The sequence below is a fragment of the Haliotis asinina genome, chromosome 1 (assembly GCF_037392515.1).
Source record: "Haliotis asinina isolate JCU_RB_2024 chromosome 1, JCU_Hal_asi_v2, whole genome shotgun sequence".
Classification (NCBI taxonomy): Eukaryota; Metazoa; Mollusca; class Gastropoda; order Lepetellida; family Haliotidae; genus Haliotis; species Haliotis asinina.
This window is the reverse complement of record NC_090280.1, coordinates 80,432,894-80,440,951: the sequence shown is the minus strand read 5'-3', so window position 1 is coordinate 80,440,951 and position 8,058 is coordinate 80,432,894. Positions and strand designations below refer to the sequence as shown.

At 40.2% G+C, this 8,058-nt stretch overlaps 1 pseudogene; it reads left to right on the top strand.

Moving 5' to 3' along the window:
- The first annotated feature begins 301 nt into the window (after window positions 1-301).
- LOC137276079 (uncharacterized) lies at window positions 302-6,279 on the top strand (annotated as a pseudogene).
- Window positions 6,280-8,058: the final 1,779 nt, after the last annotated feature.

Genomic DNA, 8,058 nt, shown 5'->3' with positions numbered 1-8,058 from the left:
TGTGCAGAGCAAAAGTGAAAGGGCCATACTTTCCAGATGACACACTTTACCAAGTGTCAGAAATAGATACCGGCTATTTACCTTGTGAACCAGGACTCTCAGTAATTAACTCATTAGCGTGCATGAACAAACATAAGAATGTCCCAATTATGATAGAGAACTCCACAAACAAAACATTCAGGTTAAGAAGGGTGTGTCAGTTAGGAAGATTAGATAAGGTGCCAGAGGAAAACTTAGTAACTCTTGAAGGGAAATTGGGACACTCAACAAACTAACCTGTGGACGATGCATTGCTACAACGATGCTAGATGTTAAGGCTCCACAAGAGCACAAAGAGAAAGTACAGGTTTTAGAAGCTAGGTTCAAGGACCTCCTTGCTGCAAGTGACTTGGACAAGGGCATACAAATACAGTCCATACCAGACACCACTTAATAAAAGAAAGGTGGTTGACAAAGCCATCAATGACATGCTGGAGGCAAAGATTATTAAGCAGGCTAGGTCACCATGGAGTTTTCCCATTGTAGTGGTGGACAAGACAGTCTTTACCTCCGGTCTTTACACAAGATTAACCGACCCATTTCCAACCCTCTCCCACTCATTGATGACATCTTGAGACAACTTGGGAATTCAAAATACTTCTCCACTCTTGATTTAAAGTCAGGATACTGGCAAATCTTGATGGATGGATGAACAGGACAAGGAAAAGACAGCTTTTGCATGTGACCGTGGACTGTTTGAATTCTCTGTTATGCCTTTTAGCCTCTGTAATGCTCCTTCAATATACATAGAACTCATGAATATAGTACTACAAGATCTAGAAGCATTTGCAACAGCACATCTCGATGATAGCTTGATTTTCTCAACACCTTACAGGATCATAGGTCTCACATACAAATTGTTTTTGATTGTTTGAGACAACATTCACTGAAGCTTAAACTTTCTAAGTGCAGTTTTGCCCAATCTGACACAAACTATCTTGGATTCGCGATCAACCAGAGTGGGATCAAGCCAGAGGAAGAGAAAGTTGAAGCCGTACTGTCTATGGGAGCTCCAGCATCTGTCAAAGGAGTCAGAAGTTTCATTGGGATGAGTAATTATTATCGTAGCTTCATTCCAAACTTTTCTAAAATTGCAGAACCAATCATTCATTTGAAGAAGTATGCTAGGTTTTTCTGGACAGATGAATGTCAGCGAGCTTTCCAGTTGCTAAAACGAAGCCTCAGAGTAATTCCTTTGCTGACATGCCCAGACCCCAGCAAACCATACATCCTGTATACGGATGCCAGTGACAACTGCATTGGTGCTTGTCTAGCCCAGTTAAGCGATGATGGAACAGAAAAACCCATTCATTTCTTGTCACACAAGCTGAGTGACAATCAGATGCGCTGGGCAACTATAGAGAAAGACACTTATGCAATACATTTCAGCTTACAGAACCTTGACCATTACTTGCATAATGCAGACTTTGTAATCAAAACTGATCCCAAACCAATGAAGTATCTGTTGGAGTCACCCATGCAAAACAAGAAAGTACAGCTCTGGGCAGTCAGAATGGCAGGATAAAACTGTCAGCTTCAGTATATTGTGGGCACAGAAAAACTTGTGCAGATATTCTCTCCACGGTTCCACCAGATGATAATAGCAGAAAGCCATATGAGATTGTTGAACCTATGGAGAATGATAACAGCTTAGAAATTAATGCGCTTGACTCTACCTAATTCAAGCGTAAAGCATATGCTTGATGTGAAGGACCAAGATTGGAGATCTTTGAGAAGCCAATACCCTTGGACTTTGACCTTCATATGACAAAGGAACAGTTAAAAGATGAAGCCATACAAAGAACAAAAACCCTGTTAGAAAAAGGTCAGGATGGTTGCCATTCCCTCAAGAAGTTCTTTTTGATGGATGGGTGTGACGAAGCCCTGTATTAAGGTGTCTGTGCTTGTCACGGACAATTCATGTCACAATTTACTATCAACATTACAATCTAACTTAAATGTTTTTGTCATGTAATTGATCCCATAGTAACTAGTTTTCAGGGCATATGGTCTAACTTATGTTAACTGGATTATTTTGGAAGAGATACAGTATTACCTTCCATAACACTCAGTGGAAGACTATTGTTACCATCTTTATTTGAACTATATCGTCAATATTATTTACTCCAGGACAATTAAAATTATAGGTGAAGGTAGCCAGTACCGTCTGCTGGCTCAGTTATCAAATCATAAGATCAATTAATAGTTTTGCTATGGATTAAAACCTGATGCTTGAGTAACACAATTACTGAGTTTCAAGTATCAGTTTTAATATTTCTTGGTCAAGTCACAGGCTGTCCCCTCTGATGTCCGCCAGGCACCTATAAATTCAAGAACCATTGTAGTTGGTGGCAGTTCCCACAGTGGACTCATACCAACTAGAATCCCTTGGGACGCTGGACACAGGGATATATGGTAAGTTCCTTGCATTCTTACCTTCAGTCTGGCGTTCCACCTGTATCTTTTAGACTATTCGTCTTGACAGGGATTGGTTGGTATTAATATTTTGGGGGGTAGATGAAATGTTTCCCACCTACTAGAACCATGGTTATGTCAGAATTTCATTATCTTCATTCTGGTTGAGGATTAATGTGGTAAAGTCCTCAAATACTTGTTGATTGTTTTTCCATATTAGTTATCTGATTTTGGTGATTCGTATCTTCATGTGTATAGTCCTAATAAAAGGTATTATTGTTGCAGTTGGGTGGTACTCTCTTTCATATGTATGAATTTAATCAAGTTCACTGGTGCGGTCAATATGGCACTCTTAGACAACCACATGTGGTTGAGCCAATGACCCTTAACGCAGGGGTCATTACTCTTGCCAGCATCATGACACGTGACAAAGGGTTGCTATACTACATCAGCGATGTGGATGATGAACCCATCCCAAGATTACACCTACCGATACATTTAAAAGGGCAACTAATCCAACAGTGCCATGATGAGAATGGGCATATGGGAATCGATAAAACATTTGATGCCTTGAAAACGAAATATTACTGGCCAAACATGTATAAGGATTTGTACGAGTACGTGTTTCCTGTTGTATTACTTGCCTGGCCTGATCTCTACACAAACAGAAGCCACTCCTCCAAGTAACTGATGTACCTCCTTATCCATTTGCGAAAATAAGCATGGATCTATCGGGCCCTTACCCAATCACTTTATCAGGTAACAAAAACATTGTAGGATTTGTAGATCATTAAAGTGGTTGGCCAGAAGCTTTTGTAGTACCAGACAAGACTGCTGAAACCATTGCTCACCTGCTAACAGAAGAAATATTTCCAAGATATGGCTCTCCACTAGAGATTGTCACCGACAATAGTACGGAAAATGTGAATCATGTCGTGAAGGAAATTCTTGCCACGTTGGGGATTCACTACTCGACATCTTCTTTCTACCACCCTCACGCCAATGGGAGAGTAGAACGTTTTCATAGGACACTATGTGATGTCCTAGCTAAGAAATTTGATGATTCTCTAACAACATGGGATCTGTACTTGAACCAGACCTTCGCAGCAATCCAGTTCAACATATTTGAGTCATCCAAATTCTCACCCTTCTTCCTCTTGTGCAACCAGGATGTTGTCCTACCATCTAGACAACCTTCTAAAACCCAGAAAGAAATACCATGGGGAAGAGGAACATAAATTTGCCCTGCAACAGCAACACAAATCTTTCGTGCTGGTACACAGAAATATGAAAAGGGCAAAGAAAAAAGCAAGCAAAATATGCCGACAAATGCAGCAAGAGAAATGAAATAAAGGTTGGTGATCCTGTTTATTACAGACACAATCAACGAAAAAGCAAATTACAATCCAAATGGAAGCCACATTACCGAGTAATTGAGCAGATTTCACCTGTTACATTCACCATTCGAAATCAACTAGATGTGACACTGACAGTAACAAAAGCACATGCTGAACATTTGCAGTTAGCAAAATTAGATGACTGGGAAACTCCCAAGGACACAACAGGAAAGCCCAGAAGAAAGGCCCAATATGCTGTTCCTCCAGAAGAGTCCAGCAGTGAAGAGTCAGACCGAGTCATCACTGATTCAAGGGCTCGGATCACAAGGCAATACCGTCAAGAACAATCAGATTCAGAAGAAGATGACCATATACCATTGGCAGAATTACAGAAAAGATTAAGAGCCACGAACCAGTCACCTGAAACTGATTCTGAACATGAAGAGCACAACAAACAGGTAGAGCCCAATGATTCTGTTGTTAATAGCGACGACAAAGACACGTTGATTGAATCTGTTGAATCAAAATCATCTAGGACCCCTACCAAAAATGCACATACAACCAAAGGAGAACAAGTTAAACAGCTGCTTCAAACAATCGTTGGTTTATTATAGGGTTATAAAGATTAGCAGTTATCACATCTTCAGTTTTCTTATTTTTCAGGGAAAACATGTTCCCTGTTTCTCCTCTTCCTGTTTGGAATTGCACAGGGTATGAATGTATGAAAATGTTATCTTCCAAAAGATAAATGATACCACTACCACTAGGTTGAAATGGTTGGTAACTTTTGTGATTGATCTAAAACCATATAACCAGTTTATTGAGCAGTGCAGGTATGACATTGATAAAGTTGCACTAATGGTTAGGCAGTTTATGAACCGTTATTACTCTGATAAATCGAAGGGAATTTTAGATATGTATTTGAAGTTAGAAGAAGAAATAATAAGTTTGAGTACCTTCTTAAATAATCTAGCAGAAAATTTTGCAGAATATAGCAGGTTGCACACCCAACCTAAGCACTTGCTATTACCATTTGTTGGTAAAGCTTTAAGTTTCTTGTTTGGTACTGTGTCTGATGCTGCCTTAAACACTATAAAGCAAAATGTGAAGAGGCTTGCAGAAAACCCAAGTAGATATGACTCACGTAATACAAGAAGGGCTCTCTATCCTCAATAAAACTAGAATTCAAGTCTCAGATAATAGACAGACCATTACATTTTGTAACGTGAACTTGCTAATGTCTCTATGACATCGGCCAATCAGCAAAATTAGAATGGTCACAAGGCCTATTTACAGCCTGAACTGGTTATTGAAAACATTCAGGGCATGTTACAGACCTTAATCTTATCTAGAACACCTCCAACTTCAAGTTAATATGTTGGCCTTAGGACACTGTGCCCCCAGTACAATAACGCCAAAACAGTTACTAAGTTTATTAAAGGACATACAAGTCCATATTCGTCATAGGTTTCGATTAGCAAATGATCCTGCAGACAACTTATGGGGCTTCTGTAAGTCCTTGCTATGTACAACTGTTCTGTTCGAAGATAAGATCTTAGTTATTATGTCCATTCCGCTTCTCGATGTTAATGGACAATTTGGGATATATCAGGCACATAACCTGCCCATACTGCTGATCGGACATAGCATAGATATGAAAACCAGATGATATTGGTCATATGGTGGTAGAATATCGTTTAGAGACTGATTTAGTTGCAGTCAATGCACAGCGTACGTAATAAGCATTATTAAAGCCCTCCGAGGTACAGGCATGTACAAGGCCCCTTACGGGTTATTGTCATATCCAGAGCCCAATCTACACAGTGAATTTAAGCCATTTATGTTTAGTTGCTCTATTTATGAAAGATGAAACAAATGTCCAAAAGACCTGTCATAGAGAAATCAAACCAAACAGAATTTTACCTAGAATACATTACTGCAGGTCGTTGGATAGTAAAATAGATTTTGTAGTGGTATGTGATAGTAATAACCGGTTTTCCTACACCATAATGGTGTTGCCACCGTTAAAGATAATTAATTTGAACACTTTGTGTTCAGCATCTAATGATCATTTGACTTTACTTCTTTATTATCATATTAAAGGTCAATTTCAACAGAGACAACTTTCTAGAGTTAGTTATGATGGTAAATGTTTCTAACATGCTGCTGTGGAAACCTTTTGTGAAAACTGCCAAAAGACTGAACATGCACAATTCTACACATAGGGGGAATATTGGTAGGGTTACTTATGTACATAAGACTCATTAGACCTTGGCTTGCCAAACAAGAAGGGGGTAGGAGGAACGTTGTGGCTACAACCCAGGTTGAGATGGTACCAGTTAACGCTGGGGGTGCACATCTCACCTACAGAGGTTCACTACCTTCTGCGCCCTCTACAGGGCTCCAGCAGGCGAACTTATACCAACGAGGAGCATCTATCCATCCAACCCTGGACACAGTCACTCGAAATACATGTGAGACCAACTAATTCATGGAACCACAGACTTACAGATGTGACTGCTACACGCAGTTCATTAAACACAATGCAAAGTTTGTAGATAATAAACTATGGTGCAGTGTGGTGCACACTCATAACAAACTTCAATGTGGTCAAACTTGAGGCACAGAAAGGCGCTGAACACCGACCAGTGGACACCATCAGTCAAGGCTAGCGGACCAGCTGAGCAGCGATGTCCTAAGAACAACGTTGGTTAAACTTGGTCAGCGTCTGAGAAGTGCCTTACCTCTCTCATAGTCTCCACCACATTCTGTTGTTACTGACTGTTTCAGTAATATATACATCGTAATTAAAGAACACTGTTGAAACTTTTCATTGAAAATTATGACACTGTTTCTCTAGAATGCACAGTGAGATTTCTTTCACATGAACATTTTTGGAAAGAAATCTATTCCCGTTCTTGTATTGAACATGGCCCCATACTGCCTGATAAAATGTGAAATGAACTCATCCTCTCTGTATCACACTTTCTTTTATCTGTCTACATTCAATGAACAAAACAATAAATGTAGACAAATAAAAGAAAGGGTGATGTGGATGTGCTATAAGGGTGGTGGGTTCTGAATGTGGCTTGGTAAAAGGGACATCAGGTGGACAGGTGCTCATGAAAAGAAAGATTTCCTCAGTTTGATAAAAGAAACAGGTTAAACCATCTTTACAGAGTGGGACATTGGAAAATTCTGAAGACTAAAGGTTCTCTGAACCTACATGTGAGGCGCCACACGAGATTTTAACTTCTCATGTGAATTGTGTGGTGAGCCTTTCCTCGGCAACCAAATGCTGAAAGAATATGTCGCGAAAGTCCACAAAATATCTGGTGCTGTCTAGTGTAAGATCTGTGGTAAAGTCACAATAACATTCCGTGGTATGCCTCATGCATATGACTGGTATCTTCACTCGTATGTTTTTACAGATATACCAATTACGCATGCATGTGTAAACTTTGGCTATTTCATTATTGTCCCTTGTACTCTATGTTGCAGCATTTTTGGAATCCTTATGGCTGGTACTTTTTTTTCATGTTTTGTTCGGTTAGTTGGGGCAGCCATCTTGATGCTGCACCTCCGTCTTGGGCATACCTATTAGGTTTGCAGGGGTGTTTTTGCCTTGTTATTAATGTAATACTGTTACCCTTCTGTTTTTTTCGCATGTTACAGTTTTCTGTGTATGACTTGTCAGTTCTGCAAAATCTGCAGAGTGAGGAAGTCAGCTAAGGATCCTAAACTTTGGTGCCCTGTCTGTGCGACAGTTTCCAGCAGGGGAAGGTGTTCCACGATCTCTTAGCTCACCTACATGCGGTGTTAGCCATTACTTCCACAGTTGGTCTCCCAGGCTTCATGGAACTATGCACCTGGCAAAATAAGTTTAAACGTAAACTTTTTACGAGCTCCTTTCATTTCAAAGTTCATCTTCGATGACAAGATTCCTGATGTATACAGGTAGCATGCTGAGCTAACTAATACAGAGGTCTCCCTTTCTACTTTCGAGGTCATCGCCTCTGCCTTTCTTGCGAGGTCTGCAGCCAGAGGTAGAGGGAAATGTTGTTATGTCCCACAGGGAGAAGCCATTCGAATGCTGTTTGCAAGAGGTCGTGGATGTGGCAAGGTCGACTCCGCGGGCAGTGTGTAAAACATTACCCCTCTGAGTGTGGTTCATAGTTGTGATACTGATACATATTGATATGCATATTTTTTTCGCTTTAAACATTGTGTCCTAGCATGAAGACTGAGGTGACAAAAACCAAGATGT